Source organism: Trachemys scripta, unplaced genomic scaffold, assembly GCF_013100865.1.
Source record: "Trachemys scripta elegans isolate TJP31775 unplaced genomic scaffold, CAS_Tse_1.0 scaffold_110, whole genome shotgun sequence".
NCBI classification, from domain to species: domain Eukaryota; kingdom Metazoa; phylum Chordata; order Testudines; family Emydidae; genus Trachemys; species Trachemys scripta.
The window spans coordinates 15,014-34,397 of record NW_023260483.1 but is presented as its reverse complement, the minus strand read 5'-3'; the positions used below and the strand labels follow the sequence as shown (position 1 = coordinate 34,397).

Here is a 19,384-nt window from a genome sequence, read left to right as displayed (position 1 = left end):
TAGGATAGACATTGATAAAGTACAGATAGGAACTGAAGAGAAACAGTCAAATGAGTCCCATTCAGTTACATTACATGAAGACAGACCACTAAATATTGACCAATTTAATAAGTGCTTGTATAAAAATGCTAGGAAAAAATACTAAGATGGGTAAACTTCAGTGAATGGTCTTAAATGAGGACATTGATACAAAAGGCACCATAGAAACTTGGTGGAACAATTATACTCAATGGGGCACAGTTATACCAGGGTACAAAATACAGAGGAATGACCGAGTAGGTTGTGCTGATGGAGGAGTGGCACTCTATATGAAAGAGCATAGAGTCAAATATAGTAAAAATCTTAAGTGAAGATACCGTAGAATCTTCATGGATAGAAATTCCCTGCTTGAATATTAAGAATATAGGAATATGCTACTGACCAGAATGGTGACTGTGAAATGTCCAGGGAGATGAGTGTACAAAAACAAAAAACGCAATAATAATGAGGGATTTCAACTATCCCCCTATTGATTCCAGATATGTCACCCCAGGATGGGATGCAGCAAGAAAATTTCTAGACACCATAAATGACCGTTTCTTGGAGTGGCTAGTCCTGGAACCCACAAGGGGATGGGCAATTCTTGATGTAGTCCTAAGTGGAGCACAGGGTCTGATCCAAGAGGTGAATATAGCTGAGCCTCTTGGTAATAGTGACAATAATGTAATTAAACTTTAACATCCTTGTAGGGGGGAAAACACCAAAGAAACCCACCACAGTAGCGTTTAATTTCAAAAAGGGGAACTACGTTTTAAAAAAGAGGGAGCTAGTTAAATGGAAATTAAAAGGAACAGTCACAAGGGTGAAATGCCTGCAAGCTACATGGAAACTATTTTTAAAAACACTGAAATAGAGGCTCAGACTAAATGTATATCCCCAAATTAAGAATGAAAGCATAAGAGGACCCCTTCCCCCCCACACACACACACAAAAAAAAGGCCACCATGGCTAAACAGCAGAGTAAGAGATGGCTAGAGGCAAAAAGGCATCCTTTAAAAACTGGAAGTCAAATCCCACTGAGGAAAATAGAAAGGAATATTAAACTCTGGCAAGTCAAGTGTAATAAGGCAGGCCAAAAATGAATTTTGAAGAGCAACTAGCAAGAAACAAAATCTAACCACAAAAAAATTAGTACATCCGAAGCCGGAAGCCTGCCAAACAATCAGTGGAGCTACTGGATGATCAGGGTGATAAGGAGCCCTCAAGGAAGACAAAACCATTGAAGAGAAGCTAAATTAATTCTTTGTATCCGTCTTCAATGCAGAGGATGTGAGGGAGATTCCCACACCTGATCCATTCTTGTTAGGTGATAGATCTGAGGAACTGTCCCAGATTGAGGTTTCAGTAGAGAAGATTTGGAACAAAGTGATAAATTAAACCATAATAAGTCACCTGGACCAGACAGTATTCATCCAAGAGTTCTGAAGGAACTCAAATATGAAATTGCAAAACTACTATGGTATGTAATCTATTGCTTAAAAAGCCTCTGTACCAGATGACTACTGGGTAGCTAATGTAATGCCAGGTGTGGTTTTTTTTTTTTTTTTTTTTTTTTTTTTTAAGGCTCCAGAGGTGATCCTGGTAATTACAGGCTTGTAAGGCTAACTTCAGTACCAGGCAAATTGGTTGACACTATAGTAAAGAACAGAATTATCAGGCTGATTATAAAAACTGAATTGTATCAGTTGATATAGTGTACTTGGACTGTCAGAAAACACTTGTCAAAGACTGTCAGTTGTTGTTGTTAGCATGCATGTTCTCTCTGCATGGTGCCTGTACAGCATCCTTCAATCAAATGGCCCAAGGAGTCCACAGACTGTTCAGTGGTGAAGACATTCAGCCAGGTTTATTCCAGACAAAGCACGGTATTAGCGCTATATACGTGCTCCAGGTACACTTAATACATGTATGCCCATAACAATGGACCAGCTCAGTGAGCGGCAGGACTTTCTGATTTTCCTCCCGGCCAGACACCCCCTTTGTGACCCCTCTTTTATACACTGATACAGACATGTTACATATTGCCCCTCTGATGTGATTAGTTACCTTCCTTTACTTTGTACCTGTAGACTCTATCAAAACATCTCTATCCATCATCCTGTCATCCTGATCTTATCTTTAGGAGGGGTCACTGTGTCCCTGTGTCATCTTTGGGGGAGTGTGTTTACACCATAACCTTGTATCGGGGTGTTCTGGTGTCACCCTTCTGGAATGTGTTTATGTGAATACTCAGTGCCTAGGAGTGTTTGCCAAGCTTAGGTATTGGATAGTGAACCTGCAAGCAGGCATCTGCTTTGTAACAGGGCCTGACTTCTGCTTATAGCTGGTCTCTTGCTAACTTTGCTTTATCTCAACAGGGCCTTATGCCAGGTCTCAGGCTCTCTTTCTATTACAAAGAGGTCCCACTCCAAAAGATCTTAAGCAAACTAAGCAGTCATGGGATAAGAGGGAAGATCCTCTCAAGAATTAAGACAGGAAACAAAGGGAAGGAATAAATGGTCAGCTTTCACAATGGAGAAAGATAAATATTATGGTCCCCCCCCAGGATCTGTACTGGGACCTGTAGTGTTCAACATATTCATAAATGATCTGGAGAAGGGATAAACAGTGCGGTGGTAAAGTTTGCAGACTAGACAAAGTTAGTCTAGATAGTGAAGTCCAAAGCTCATTATGAAAAGCTGCAAAGGGATCTCACAGAACTGGGTGACAAAATAGCTGAGGAAATTCAATGTTAATAAATGCAAAGTAGTGCACATGGGTGGTGTGGAGAATAGTGGGGTCTAAATTAGCTCTTACCACTCAAGACAGTGATCTTGGCATCATCATCATGGATAGTTCTCTGAGCAGATGTTTTCAATGTGCCGCGGCAGTCAAAAAAGCTAACAATGTTAGGAACCAATAGGAAAGGGATAGATAACAAAACAGAAAATGTCGTCATGCCACTATATAAATCCATGGTACACCTTGAATACTGCATTCTGTTCTGGTTTACCCCATCTCAAAAAAGATGTATTGGAATTGGAAAAGGTTCAGAGAACGGCAACAAAAATTATTAGGGGGATGGAACAGCTTCCGTATTAGTCCCAGTCATTTTAATCTCTCCTGTTCATCTTAGAAAAGATAACTAAGGCAGGGATATGATAGAGATCTAGAAAATCATGGTTAATATAGAGAAAATGAATAAGAAAGTGTTACTTACTACTTCACATAACACATGAACTAGAGGTCACCCAGTGAAATTAATAGGCAGCAGGTTTAAAACAAAAGGAAATACCTTTGTCACACAGTGCACTGTCAGCCTGGGGGACTTGTTGCTAGTGAATGTTGTGAAAGCCAAAAGTATAACTGAGTTCAAAAAGATTTAGGTAAGTTCCATGGAGGCTAGATCCATCAACAGCTATTAGCCATGTTGGTCAGGGACGCAACCCCATGCTCTGGGGGTCCCTAAACCTCTTGATTGCCAGGAGCTGGATGATGGAATGAATCACTGAAGTATCTGACACAGGTCACTGTTGGAAGACAGGAGACTGGGCTAGATGTGCCATTGTTCTGATCCAGTATGGCCATTCTCATATTCTTAAATTATTTTGAATGCTTTGTTTTAAAATGTATTTAGATTTAACATAATTTAAGATTTGAACCCATAGGAATGCTTGGGGGAGTGTACTTGTATCCATGACATCAAGAATAGACTTGTACATGTTTCTCAAAAATCTGTCAAACGTGTGTTTCACTGTCACAATATAAAGACATTTGAAAATCTTCTATTTATAAACTACTTAATCTCTGGATTCAAATGTCTTAGATCCTGTGTGTAATATAACAATTTGTAACCAGGTACCTTTATCTTACTGTTAAGGAATTGGACTGGAGATGTGGGTGGGTGTTGATATCCGGTGTAATTTATGCCTACAGTGAATCCTTGGTACTGATGGAAAAATCAAACTTGTTTTGAGTGCAAGGAGGGTGAGGTGAACCTGTGACCACCCAAAATACTGTACATTCATAATAACAAGTCCAAACAGTTTTTTCTGGCTTTCTGGATAATCTGGTTTACTTGAGGATTTGACTCAAAACAGATTAATTTTTTGTAAGGTAGCTCAGTCCTGGTCTCCTTTGGGATCGGGAAGGGGAGTAGAATTAATTTCTCTAGAGAGATTTGAGGAATACTGAAATTTCCGTTCTTCAGCTCGGATAATAAGACAACTTGAGGGCTCATAGTTGTGCTGGTAATTAATCTTCACCTGAATAGAGACATGCCAGTGGGTGACTGTCTAGTGATTAAGTGTGGGTATCTAGTTTATGTATCAAAGTTGCACAAAGATAGCAGAGAAGACTGCTGTGCAAAGTTAGACCACGTAATTTGAGGTTTGGGGGTTTTTAATTTGAATTATAAAGGTTGTGTATTGCTTCAGAATCTCAGGCATCCATGGAAAAACCTGCTGAATGTTTAACTTGATCACTGTGAATCCAGTGACAAGACACACAGTTCAGTTCAATTAATGAGACTTCATTGAGCTATAAAAGTGTTGCAAAAGAGTAAGAAAAAGACAGACCTCTGTTAGGGGCAGGTATAGTTTGCTGAGGATGGAGTTATACGTGCTGTTTTCTTTTTCATTCCCCACTGTCCATTTGTCATAAATATCAATTCCTGACCCAAGAGCAAGTTGCTACGTGTTGCAACACACCATTGCTAGTCTATAATATGAAATCTATATGTAACAACCATACTAGTGGATAAAATCTAAAATTTCAGATAGGTCATAATAATCTTCAACTCACCCAAATCTGGGGACCATGAATATCATTCAGCCATATTCCAGTATTACACTTTATTTCCCAGACTTGCTTGTAGTAGAATTACACACGTATCCAGTGTCTTGCGCTATATCACAATTGCAGATAAACCTAGGCCACGCTGGATGTTCGTTCTTCAGGTGCAATTTACTGTTTTAATACACAATGACGCTTTCATTTCTTTTCTCGTGGCTTTCACTGTACTGGAAGAAATTATATTTTGCAAGTCTAAATTTTAAAAATAAACAGTTGCAAAAGACTTTCGGGGAAATTCTTTATCCAGTGAATATCCACTGTAATCCTTGGATTCCCAATCAAGCAGTACTGCACAATTAAAATCTGGATGACCTCATCAATATGTTATGACCAATATCCTAATTTCCTGCAATATAATACGCTTGCTTCTGAAGAGCTGTGTGATAACTTATAACTGCAGGCAGTTAATTTTTCATAGCCTTAGAAGCGGCTTGGTTATGCAGTCTGGCTTTCTGGGGATAATTGTGTCGGCAGGGAGCTGTGCAGCCTGGAAAAACCCTGGGCCGGAGTGGGAAAGAGGTGCATGTCTACCCAAGAAAGGTGGGGCCTGAGCAGTTCTTGGGGGACCACACAGGTCAGGGCAACTGCGCCTGTATTTCCCCTATGAGGTATAGGGTGGCAGTGTGTGTGGGATGTATGACCGTGTGAATTACCATAAGTGCGAACAGTAGTCAAAGCAAGTACCACAGAAGGGGAAAGCACAGAGAAAAGTCTTGTAGTCCCTTTCCCAAAAGGGACTGCAAAAAGAGGCAGGGAAAACTAACTATGAATAGTTAAAGAAAAAGCAGCTACACGAGCTATGCAGAGAAAGGCAGCTCAGTACTGAGGACTGTACAAAGACACAGCTAGTTGACTTGTTGTAGTTGCATGACTGTCCACGTTCGCAGGGAATATCCAGCCCACTGGCAGAGCCCAGAGAAGGGAAAGGAGGCGGGGGGGGGGGGAATCTTGGAGTTGACCCCTTTGAAGGGAGGCCAGAGAAAAGCTGGCTGACAGCAACTGTGTTCCATTGGGATCGAAGGCACTGATGCAACAGGAATTGTGGATGGCTCGACGGTTAGAGCAGCAGAAGCAACAACTAGCGAGGGGCAGAGTGCATCTGGAAATCCAGCTGCTTGCAGACCTGGAGCAAGAGAGAGCGGGCTGGGAGGGGCAGCATCAGTGCAAGAGAGAAGAGAAGGAAAACTAGCACTAGGAGAGAGAGAGAGAGACAAGGATTGTCAACGTCAGCTCAAGGAGAAACGGCGCCAGAAGAACCATAGTGGGTGGCATAGACTCAAAATTACTTCCCTGCTTTAGAGAGGGGGGATGACATGGATGTGTTTCTAAATTAGGGTGACCAGATGTCCTGATTTTTATAGGGACCGTCCTGATATTCAGGGCTTTTTCTTATATAGGCACCTATTCCCCCCCCACCCCCAACCCCTGTCCTGATTTGTCACATTTTTTATCTGGCTACAAAAGTTTGAATTGGCCCCTGAAGTTTGTAGGAGAATATTTTTGGGCAGTTTGGGGGGAAAAGGGGGACATGACCTGGGCTGAGGTTTCAGCCCAGATTAGGGGTATGTAAGAAAGTGGGGAGCTGGTTGGAGGGTTTCCATGGTTAATGAGTGCAATGAATCAGTGGGTTTAGAACAGTTCTATAAACTCTGCCGCCCTGACCTAAAACTTCAGTTAATAGACAAATCCTAGAAATGTAACTGCAGCTGTGAAATGGGCCCACCTTTACATGGATAGGTTTTCTATCAAACACAGCCAGACAACCAGGGCAGGAATGCGATCAGAGAACAAGGATTGAGTCCAAGTGGAGACCCACAGCCAGGGGGAGGGAAGCGACTTCTGAGAATTCCTGGGACAGGTTGAGGAAAAGCAGTGTTCAGATGTAGGCAGCTGTCTCACTTTGCCCAAGATTGCCCGTTCTCCCAGCTGAGGCCCAGTGCTGTGCTGGAAAGACCAGCTGTACTCCTGTGTTCCCATCTCCAAGGGAGAGTCACACAGCCAGTCCACTAAGGGCATATAATGTTTGATGAACCATTCACATCCCAAACTGCCACTTCTGTGTCACGCTGCGCCCTGCTGGGTTGTAGATCCATTGGCTCACCAGTGGAAGTTGAAGGGGGTAGTTAAGTGGGAGACATTCATCAGATAGGGAGATACTGGGGCTGCTAAGACTATAGTTAAGCCCTATGTCATGAAACCCCATCAAATGCTCTCAGGATGTGAAATCAGGGTTAAAGTTCCTACTGTAAAAGTCTTTGCTCTACCTACAGCAGAGATTTCTATGTGGACCCAGGAATTTCCTGGGTCAGCTGATCTGAATATTCCATTTAAAGAGTAATCTGTGTGGTCAAAATATCTGTGGTCAGATGTGTTGAGGGAGGGAGAAACATCAATTTAGTATCTGTTTGCACTGACCAAAAATTTCCTTGTCTTTTTGTGGGGGAGGGGTCCATTTGCCAGGAAATCTTGTTTTTATACTTGGTGTTATTCTATGACTTACTGACCCTCCGAGCCACATACGACAACCTTCAGAAATTCAAGAACCAGAGCCCTGGCAGGCGTGCCCCATGGGGTTGAAGCCCTGAGACGACCCCCCTGCCTCCTTTCTGGGCAGATGCCCCTACCCCACCACCCTGTTGCAAGGCAGAAATCCTGAGCTCCCTCCCCCCGCCCCAAGTCTGCTAGGTGGAGAATGGGGGGGAGCTCTGCGAGCCACAGTTTAGCCAAACCGGTCTGTGATGTTTAAAGATGCCTAAAATCCCAGCCATAACTCACTTGGCTTTGCTTGCAGTGAAAATGCAGCTCTTCTGTTCCTACCTAATTAAAAGCATCACTTCATTTTTTTCTTTATTTACTTTATCTCCTGAAATCTTACTGAATTAGTTTATAATTTCAAAGGTTATTGAACCAACTGGCAATCTTAGGACTGTCGGGGCATATTCTGCATGGGTTGCCACTTCATAAATCTTGTCCTTGATCGATAGACCTTGAATTCTGAACTCTTTCCTACAGAAGCTCTATATTTAGTGCCTTGAGCAAGAGGGAATCAGTGAGACATCCCACTGTTAATTGCTACAATTCTGAATGTGTAAATATCACTTGAATAATTTGTCAGCAAACCATGCTTGCCTTAAGTACCTCTCAGTTCTTCAGGGCTGTATACACGCACACTTGTCAGACACTGCCAGAGCTGAACTGTATATTGATTTCAACTACTTGGATTAAATTACTCAAGTCTTCAGCTCTTTAGCTGGTTCTCATTCTCCCACTTGACTGTTTTGGGTCACAGCATGTGTTATTCTTGCTAGTCTGTCTGTTTTGGCGTACATTTTTGCATTTGTTATTTGAAGTGACGGAATGAAGGGCTTTTGTGAAACCTTTCTCCTTCCTTTCTTTTGGGAATTACTGAAATTAAAGCTCTGATGGCCTCCAGACTCTGGGCCAGCCTTTCAGCTAGTAAATCAAACATGGCTGTATTGGCTTCAGTGGAATGCTGTTGATTTTTAAATCCGCTGTGGATATGGTCCTCCTATCATGAATACACTTGGGGCTTGGCATAATATTTGAAAGATTATTTTTTGTTTAAAAAGCTGCATGAAACTCATTAGTCCGTGCATCTTTCTGTTTCTCCTTCATCTGCTTAATTGTTTGTTTGGTAATGACAATGAATTCTCCCTCAATACAGGTATTTAGGTTAATGGTTTATATGTATTCTTGTATCTTCTCAAGATATTTAAAATTCTGAGGAGTGTAGGATTTGCTTAACACAGAGGAAACTCCTCCCCACCTTTTAATTTTTGCTATTCTTCCCTGCATGTTTTGGAATATGAGATGTGGGGAAAAGAGAGCTACATAGCCTAAGAAGTCCAGAAATAAAGTTGTTAAAAGAAAAAGGACTGTTGTGAATGGGGCAACCTAGCTGGCTAGGAGTGAGAGGTGCCAATAACTAATCTGGCCAAGTAGCTGAGGAAGCAAGAAATTGGGGAACAAAATTTTGTTTTCACCTGAGATTTGAAAGGAGATGGGGGAGTTTATTATCCGCTCGACTGCTGCTCCAGCAAGTAAAGTAGTTGTGAACTATAGTTTTGTAATTGAGCAAGTTGATGATCTAATGTCCATCTCCTTTGAAATCTCAGATTAAAACTAAGGGCTTGCCTACACTGGCGCTTCACAGCGCTGCAACTTTCTCACTCAGGGGTGTGAAAAAACACCCCCCTGAGGGCAGCAAGTTTCAGCGCTGTAAAGCGCCAGTGTAAACAGTGCACCAGCACTGGGAGCTACGCCTTTCGTGGTGGTGGGATTTTTTAGAGCGCTGGGAGAGCTCTCTCCCAGTGCTCTGCCGTGCCTACACAAGCCGCGTTAAAGCACTGCCATGGCAACACTTTAGCATGGCCAGTGTAGACCAACCCACATTTTCTCCTTCCCCAACACACTTTTGCAACGGCATTATTTAACTTCAAAGTATTATGGGATGGTTAATATGAAGGATGCTGTTAAAAAGAACTTCCGTGATGGCGCTTCACTTTCCCACGCTAATTCTTCTGGTTAAGGGTGTGTGAAACTGTTTTGAAGAACAAAACTTTCCCCTTGTGCTGTCCTTGCCATACCCTGCAGTGAGCTGGATGTGAATGTGTTGCTACTTTCTGAGATGCGGTGGTATAAACAGATCGGTAGTGCAATTACATGGATACTAATATCAGTATGGAAATCATGTTGACTAAGCTAAAGGCAGAGTTCCCAGTGGAAAAAGTAGCTTGGAAAAATAATTGTTCTAGATAAGAAATGGAAATTTAAAAACAAAATATAGAATCACTGCTACTTGCCACGTTTGTCCAACTGCATGTCATTAAATCTCCCTCCCCGGCTGCCTTTATTTGTGTTTTGGTCTCTACAGACATCTGCTTATTTGTGGATGGGTTTAAGTTAGATTATTCTAATGCCAAATATTATGCAGTACAGATGGTGTTTCATGGAGACTAATGGTGCACAGATTTAACTTTAAGAACATTTCTCACTCGTAAGTGCTCTCCCTCTTGACCAGCTCTAGGACAGAAATTTTTCAGAGGGCTCTGAGCTCAAGGTGAGGTAGCGCATAGCTATTTAGCATCTTAGCAATTGTTCTTTGAGTTCATTTGAGTCCACAAGGCTTGCATCCAGGGGAATAGTGGGACCAAAGTCTTACTCCCCCCATGTTCCTGTGTTTTTGGGTCAGTGGGCGTGCCACTCTGGTGAGATGACCTCGGTTATTTGAAGAGCTTCTCATGTTGCTCCAACACTGCTACAGTTGGATTCTAAAGTGCCTTTGATATGTCTGCTCCCTGCTTTCTCTAATATCTATATTTGGCATAGGGAGGAAGAGATTCCCATCATTGATTTCCCAACCTCTATGGTGGTGGAGTGGATTCCCAATGGTCACAGTCAGTTTAAGGGGTAGAGGGAATGAAGAGCTTAATTAGGAGAGGGTGCAGGGACAAGATGGGAAGTGAAGTTTCAGTTTGCTGCTGCTAAATATATATCTTCTTTTCCCCATCCACTTCATCCCTTGGTCCCATATTACTGCAGTCAGTGCTCATATCTGACTTCTCGGTCTGACTAGTGATTTTTTTTGACCAGGGTCGTCATATATAAGACTGATTCTCTGGGCTCCAGGAATCTAATCCTTTGACTAGTGAATATAGCATGCTCTCTTACAGACTTTGGCCCAATCATATACTCAGAAATCTTTGAAGCACTGAGAAATGCATGAACCAGTATGTGTGACTCAGACCCCTGTGGGTGGAAGCCTGTGAAGGATGTCTTGCTAGAAGAAGATCATTGCTTCTTTCACAGAGGGCAACCTACTAGACTAGTCCAACCAGTTCGTGAGCTTTGCTCAGTGCAAATGACTTTTTCTAAAATACCACCTTGGCTCTAACTTGGGGGTTGAGAGGGTATCTGAGCGGTCTCCAGTTGTACCTGACCTCTGCCAATGTCCTTCAGATCAGGAGGTAGCACTGAGATAGTGCTGGTGGTCCTGTCACCCAAAACAGGCATCTGTACCTACCAGTGCAGTTGGGATCAATGTGGAGCTCTGGATACTGTCAATGACATTTTCATTGACTCACTTAAACGACTTGACAAAGGAAACACAACTAATCTAGCATCACTTGTTCCTTTGAACAGATGCTGCTACTCCTCCCTCAGAGCATTTGCTTGTGGAGCGTGCAGGGCTGTCCTCTCTTCCCTTTATGCAATGTATATTAGAGCTCTAAAGAAGATCACTAGACACTGGACTCGAATGCCAGCAACATGCAGGCTATTTCAGCTCTATCTCTTTCGTGTCAAATGCAGATAGTGCTATCACTTAGTTCTCCTAGTGACTAAGGCAGATTGTTAGCCCCTGAATAAAGGGCAATTGGCAAGACTGAATTGATCATGGGAAAAGAGAAACAAGTTGACACTTCCTGAAGTGTTGGATGATTTGCTTGATGGAGGCTGATGTCTTCTGATTGTAAAGGTTGTGCAGGCTAAGGCCTGGTCTACCTTGGGGGGGGTGGGAACTAACTCTGTCTAAGTTACACAACTTCAGCTACGAAAATAGCATAGCTAGTCGACATATTTAGAGCTAGTTACCAGGCTGTCTTCACTGCGGTAGGTTGACTGCTGATGTTCCCTTGTTGACTCCGCCTATGCTTCTCAGTGGAGTAGCGGAGTCGATGGGAGAGCGCTTGGTGGTCAGTTTATTGCGTCTTCACTAGATGCAATAAATCAAGCCCTCCTCCCCCCCTCCACTGGATCGATTGCTCCGGAGGTAAGTGTAGACATGCCCTTAGTCTTGGGTCCTTTGGGATGCTTTGCTTCTCCTCCATGCTCAGCACTGCCTCACAATCCAGTGCCAGGTCCACTTCATGGCATATTTTGGTCCTTGGTAAAATACAGGACGGCCATTCTCTGTGACTCAGGAGACTCTGGAACTGGCAGATCCCCAGATACCATGCTGCTTTTGTGGCAGGCCCTTGGCTTTGGAAATCCCTTCCAGAAGATAATGAACAAGTGTAGACCATACCACCTTCTGAATGGCACTGTGAACAGATGTCTTCCAACTGCAGACTAGCACACACACACACATTTCATGTACTCTAGCAATGTGATAGAGAGGAGAAGACTGTACTGTGGACTGAATTTTGCTTTAAGTTTTGGGGGATATCCTGGTGATGGGTGCATGTAAATAAATACCAACTGCATCGACTAGATAACTGTATCTAGTGAGCTTATGCCAGTAAATGTTGCTTTTTGTTTACCATGACCATTTTAAAAAGTTGCTTCAAATGGATAATGTGGGAGCCCAGGAGCATCTCCATTAGCGGTGTGAGTTCCTCTTGTAATTGCCCTCAGTAGCTTTGTAGTTTATAAAATGGTCTTGATTTTCACTGCTTTTACGTTGTTTAAAGCTAGATCTAGAGGCTGCTGTAACTCATCTATCACATTCACATTCTTTAGGATCAGTTAGTTAAGTAGGTAAGAATTTCCATGTACTCTAGCCATCAGATCCATGTCAAGTACCATAACCTTTCCCTTTTTTTTTGAATATTCAGTGGAGGAATTCTTTTAGTTGGCCCCTTCTGCATGACCCTCCAGCTGCTTGATATCAGAGGGGTAGCCGTGTTAGTCTGAATCTGTAAAAAGCAACAGAGGGTCCTGTGGCACCTTTGAGACTAACAGAAGTACTGGGAGCATAAGCTTTCGTGGGTAAGAACCTCACTTCTTCAGATGCAAGTAATGGAAGATTTCTGGAGATTTCCATTACTTGCATCTGAAGAAGTGAGGTTCTTACCCACGAAAGCTTATGCTCCCAGTACTTCTGTTAGTCTCAAAGGTGCCACAGGACCCTCTGTTGCTTTTTACAGCTGCTTGATGACACACCTGCCGTGGGAAACACTCTGACTGCATTCTGAACATATGTCCAAAATATTTTCATCTTTTCTGGCTAACTTTAGAAACAAGGGGTGGTTGAACTCTGACAAATCTCTGCATTTAGTATGAATTCCATTATAACCTAGTATTTTTCCAAAGCATTTGCTTTTTTGTATCTTTTATACTTGTCTCTGGCTAACAAGTGTCTGGTACATATTTCAAATGCTGAGTAAATGGCCCTAGCCACTGCTGGAAAGTGGGAAAGAACCTGCTAGGCCAGGGGTGGGCAAACTATATGGCTCGTGGGCTGGATCCGACCACCGCTCTTAGAAGCAGCTGGTTCCACGTCCCTACGGCCCCCGGGTGGGGAGGCAGAGGGCTCCGTGCGTTGCCCTTGCGTCCAGGCAGCCCCTCGCCCCCCGCAGCTCCCATTGGCCGGGAACGGGGAACTGCGGCCAATGGGCACTTCGGGGGAGGTACCTGGAGGCACAGTAAAGGCAGCGCACGCAGAGCCCTCTGGCTCTCTCCCCCCCCCCCAGCTCCCCCCCCCCAGGGGCCACAGCACTTCCTGGAGCGGCGCGGGGCCGGGGATAGGGCAGGCATTCAGGGAGCCTGCCCTGGCCCCCGGTGCACACTGCTGCCACCCCAGAGCCGCTTTAGGTTAGCAGTGCCGGGCCGGAGCCTGAACCCCTCCTGCACCCCTTCTGCACTCCAACTCCCTGCCCTAAGCCCCCTGCCTTTACCTCAGGTCCCTGCCCTGAGCCCCTTCCTGCACACCCCAACCCCCTCCCCCAGCCCTGCATACAATTTCCCCACCCAGATGTGGCCCCCTGCCCAAAAAGTTTGCCCACCCCTGTGTTAGGCCCTATGGAGGGAAAAGGAGATAGCCCAGTACATAGGTCCTAACCATCAAGCTCCTTTGTGAAGCAAGAGCCAGACTTTTAATCCGCAGAGCAAAGTTTGAATAGCTGTTGACTATCTTGATGTCTCCCTGAAGAGCTCCTTTTCTCCTCTTTGTGTTGTGAATGACATGGCAGTTTTAGATAATAGGTTGAACTTCATTTTCTCATTTGCTGATTTAAGCCTACCAGAACTTAACTAAAAGCACAACAGGACCTTTCTGAGTTAGTAACTAATGCCTATCAATGTGTATATATTTGCATTGACATCCAGACTTGCGTACTAAAAATAGTTTAGTGTTTATGGACTGTATGTATCTTAGAAACTGGGGGAGATTGAAAGGGGTGGGTGGGTTTGAGAACAGTATGTCCTACCAATCTCAATAGCTCAGTGGAGTTACTCTGCTCAGCACCACTACTGAATTCCTGTATGATAAAAATAGTTAAATACTTTAAAATAATGTATATTTTCACACTTGCAGGAAATCTATGGGAGGGAGTCAAATATTTAGTAACTGTAGAGACTTGGATTCAAAAAGTTAATTTGTGTTTCAACAGTTGTAAAGCTTTAACTTTGTATGTCAAAATATATAAAGTAAACTTTCTTCAGTCAAACTCTTCAGTTCTCAAGCTGCAGTTTTCTTTTCTTATCTGTAAATTTCAATTATCAATGGAAAGAGAGTGTGTGTGTGTGTGTTGAAATTGACGTTTACTGATAATCTAATCCTCCTAAGCCTAAATATATGGTTACTATTGAACTATGTTCCCACTCATTATGTATGTGCTAACTGCATGTGTTCTGTAAATAGCTACTTTAGTATTTTATTACAATCAGTCAGGGGTGACTGCCCGTACCCCAAGCTTTGTGGGTTTATGAAATTTAGGAAGGGGGAATAAAATTAGCTCTGTACCTATCAAGATTAATGTGATCGGGTTAGCTATTTAAAATCATTCTCTAATGTGGCTGTCTTTCTCAAGACACATTGTATGACTTTACTGTTCTACTAGCCTGGCTCTTTTTTACGTATGACTTATCTGATCCCAGACATTTCCTATCTGCCAATTAGCAGGTAGAGACAGAATCCACTGTTCAGCTTTCTCCAGTGTGTGTACCTCCTAGCAGAGCTGCAAGCTTAGACTAGTTACTTGATCTTTGCCTTTCTTCCAAAGAATTTGGCAGTAGATGGGTGGAGGATGTTAAATCTGATGGAGACCTTCTGCAGTTTCTCTTTCAAGTGGCCCCACAGAGGCAAGTCAGTGACTTGCTGCATCTTTCCACTTTCTTACCTAAGGAGATTTGTTGTAGTACCAGAAGTGAATGGTGTTTTGCCAACTTTTGCATTACAGGTTCATCCAGAACATATCCCTGTTCATCACATTTCTTAAGAACTGAAAGTGCTTGGATTATATTGGTGAGTCAAAAAACGCCACTGAATTTGTTCTATTTCTTCCATGTGCTGTCAGTTTTAGACCTTCAGGTTGCATCAAAATTGAATTAACCCATGTATGACTTCCTCAGATCATCCTCATAATTGCCAAGTATCCTTACTCACCAACAATAAATAAAATCAGACATCTAATCTAATGCAACAATGGGGTTGAGAATTTAGTTTCTCAGTCAGGATATCCAGTTTCCAATAGTGTAGTGGTAAGGTTGGTATACAAGTGTTAACAAGTTCATATACTGTATTTGTTGAGTTATATTTTACAAGACATGACACCGTAACAAAAATCTAGATCGAAAAAACTCCCCATGAATTTGGAAGCACCTAGAATCTAATAAGGTGATAAGTAGCAGTCAACAACAAAGAACAAATCATGTCAAGCTAACCTATTATCCTTCTTTGACAGGGTAACAAGCTTGAGGAATGGGGGGGGGGGCATCAATAGATGTGACATATCTGAATTGTTAGTAACATTTTTGTTACTATCTCACGTGACCCTCTCATAAGCAAACTAGGGAAACATAGCCTTGGTGAGCCTACTGTAAGGTTTGGTGCACAGCTGTTTGGAAAATCATACTCAGAATAGTTATCAATGGTTCATAGTCAAGCTGGAAGGGCATATTGAATGGGGTCCTGCAGGGGTCTGTTGTGGGTCCAGTTCTAATCAATATTTTCATAAATGACTTGGATAATGACCGAAAGTAGAGTTTTTGTGGAACATATCAAGCTGAAAGGAGTTGCAAGCGCTTTGAAGGACATTCTTGAAAGTATTAGCAAGAGTGTTGTAAGCAAGACACGAGACGTAATTCTTCCACTCAGCACTGATAAGGCCTCAACTAGAGTATTTTGTCCAATTCTGGGCACCACGTTTTCACAAAGATGTGGACATAACGATTAAAGGTCTAGAAAACTTGACCTACGAGGAAAGATTTAAAAAATTGGATTTGTTTAGTCTGGTGAAGAGAAGACTGAGTGGGGGATATGATAAGTCTTCAATTTGTAAAAGGTTGTTATAAAGAGGAGGGTGATAAATTGTTCTTATCTACTGAGAATAGGACAAGAAGTAATGAGCTTAAATTGCAACAAGGGAGATTTAGTTTGACGTTAGGAAAATCTTCCTAATTGTAAGGGTAGTTAAGCACTGGAACAAATTACCTAGGGAAGTTGTGGAATCTCTGTCACTGGACGTTTTTAAGAACAGGTCAGACAAACATCTGTCAGGGATGGTCTAGATAATACTCCAGTACTGCCTCAGTGCAGAGGACTGGACTAGATGACCTTTTGGTGTCCCTTCCAGTCCTACATTTCTGATTTTCGGAAATGGGGGGGGAAGTTTGAAGCCAGCTCTAAATTCTGTGGCTTGAGCCTGTCTCTAGGTTTTTGTAGCAACTGTAACTCTCCCCACTTCTTGCATGTTTGTAGCTGTGTTAAAGCACAAGTGCAGTGTTGCTGAGTTGGGGCTGCAATGTAAACCCTGACTTTTGAACTTCCTGACTCTTTTGTGTGTCTTGTGGGTCAGACAGGGGAAAAGAGAAGGTACTGATGTAGCTGATATTGCAGATTTTTGGATGACAGCCATTGAGTGCAGTGTGACTTGGCTTCAGCAAAAGTTACAGCTCGTGAGGCAGGGGCGGGAGGCAGGTGCTCAAGTTAGGACATGCCAAAATTAAAGTTGGATGTGCAACTTCAAGTGTGCTTCTTTTTGCAAATGCAGCATTGCTGCACAGCCTACAGCCTTTAATTACATGAGAACCTACTATTTTCCAGATAACTCAGTGTAGTATCTTGCAAAGATACATGGATAGCATTTTATAATCTTTTCATTCCTTCGTATACTTGCGGCGTTGTAGTAGTCCAGTTGATCTTTATTGCCTTACTTTTTTAATACAAGATCGCCTACCTGCCAGGTATGTGGGTGGTTTTGTTTGTTTGTTTTTTGTTTTGTTTTTTAAATAACTTAAATAACATATTCTTGTTAACCAATAACTCGTCGTCCCTTAAGTACTGCTCAGGAGATGGGGCAGTTAGCTTTAGTTAACTCGGTTGCAGACGTAATGGTCTATGTACCCCAGTCAATGTTCAGCTATTTTCTGTGTTCTTAAGTCCTTCTTTCACAATATACGACAGCTTATTTACTTTAAATAACTTTTGTGGACTTGGGCGTACATTGCACAGTACTGCAAGACGCTACATATGTTTATGCAAGTCTGCAGGAAAAATACTGTATATTGTACTGATATGTGATCGTTGTAATGCATAAGCACAAGTGGTCAGTCATGCATATGTATGCAATGTCTTTTTACTTCTAAAATGTGCAAATTTGATGTAGAGAAACAGCCATAAAATCCCATAATGCTATTTTTAGAGTGACACTTTAAATTTACAGTTCTATTTCCCATTCCAAGTATCGGGAAGGCTGCGGTAAAACCATAGTGCAGCACGTTAAATGTATGTTTGTTTGTTTTAAAGGTAGCAGCTTCTTGTGAGTTACTCTAGAATCAGCAACACCCATTGGAGCAAACGCCCTTCAAAGGCTGCCTGTTTTCTACTTTGCTATACAACACTTATTTGTGAAATACATGTCTAGAGGATGGACCATCACAAGCGGTCTTCTGACTTATGTCAGAAAAAAAGTTACAGCTGTTTCTCTACAAGGGAGACCATCCTAGACTATAGGTAAAGCTGCTCAGGAACTGGAATTTGTTTCCTAGGTAATCTCAAAAATTTCCCATGAGACAAATTCTGAAAAAAACTTGTTTTGATGGAATCATAGAAATGTAGGACTGGAAGGGACCTGGATAGGTCATCACCAATCCCCTGCACTGAGGCAGGACTAAGTATTATCTAGACCATCCGTGACAGGTGTTTGTCTGGCCTGTTCTTAAAAACCTCCAGTGATGGAGATTCCACAACCTTCTAATTTGTTGCAGCGCTTAGCCACCCTTACAGTTAGGAAGTTTTTCCTAATGTCTAGCATAAATCTCCTTTGCTGCAATTTAAGCCCATCGTTTCTTGTCCTGTCCTCAGTGGTTGAGAAAGATGATACGTTTTTCTCCTTTTATATAAAAACCTTTTACAAATTGAAGACTTTTCTCATGTGCCCCCTCAGGCTACTCTTCTCCAGACTAAACAAACCCAATTTTTTCAATCTTTCCTCTTAGGTCATGTTTTCTAGACCTTTAATCATTATGTCCACATCTTTCTTGAAGTGTGGTGCCCAGAATTGGACAAAATACTCCAGTTGAGGCCTTATTGGTGTTGAATTGCTTCTCATGTCTTGCTTACAACATTCCTGCTAATACATCCCAGAATGATGTTTGCTTTTTGTGCAACAGTATTACATTGTTGACTCAGATTTAGTTTGATCCACTAACCACTATATCCTTTTCTGTGGTACTCCTTTCTAGGCAGTCACTTCCCATTTTGTATTTGTGCAATCGGTTATTTCTTAAGTGTAGTACTTTGCATTTCTCCTTATTGAATTTCATCCTATTTATTTCAGCCCATTTCTCCAGTTTGTCAAGATCACTTGATTTTAATCCTGTCCTTCAAAGTGCTTGTAACCCCTCCCAGCTAGATATTGTTCACAAACTTTATAAGTATAGCTCTGTACCATTCTCCAAGACATTTACGAAGACATTGTCTAGAACTAGACCTATGATAGAACCCTGCAGGACCCTACTCAATATGTCTTTCCAGCTTGACTCTGAACCATTGATAACTACTCTGACAATACTGTCATTGTGATTTTGTTTAGACTGTTGCATAATTTTAATTTAATACTTTAATTTCTATATATAAATAAATATCTGTGTATATTTATGTATATAATATATTATATGGTATAAACTATTAACCTTAATGTTGTATTACATCAAAGTCAAAGCAAAATGAAACCAGTCAAAATATTCAGACTTTTTCCCATCAAAAAGTGAATCAATTGATGCATTCCAGCTGAAAGTTTCATCTTACACAAAACTATATATTTTTAGATGGAAAACTGTTCCCATGAAAACTTTGACCAGCTCTAACTATAGTATTTGCCTGTAATAGAGCAATTACTTCCAGAAACCTATACTCTGGGGAATCTGTATAAGGGATAAAGCAACAGAGGGTCCTGTGGCACCTTTAAGACTAAGAGAAGTATTGGGAGCATAAGCTTTCGTGGGTAAGAACCTCACTTCTTCAGATGCAAGAGAATAAGGGATGTATAAGGGATGCAACTTATTATACTGGCAACTACCAAGCATTCAGAAATCATGAGTCAGGGTCCCC

At 42.1% G+C, this 19,384-nt stretch overlaps 1 long non-coding RNA gene across 2 annotated transcripts in view; it reads left to right on the top strand.

Moving 5' to 3' along the window:
• LOC117870243 overlaps positions 1–19,384 on the top strand; it is a 54,171-nt gene that overhangs the window by 20,347 nt on the left and 14,440 nt on the right. Inside the window, exon 3 of one of the 2 annotated variants that reach the window (XR_004643943.1) lies at positions 15,012–15,076. The exons of the other annotated variant lie outside the window; for it this stretch is intronic. This is a non-coding gene — a long non-coding RNA (uncharacterized LOC117870243). The remainder of the gene's footprint in view (positions 1–15,011; positions 15,077–19,384) is intronic. 2 annotated transcript variants of the gene reach the window in all.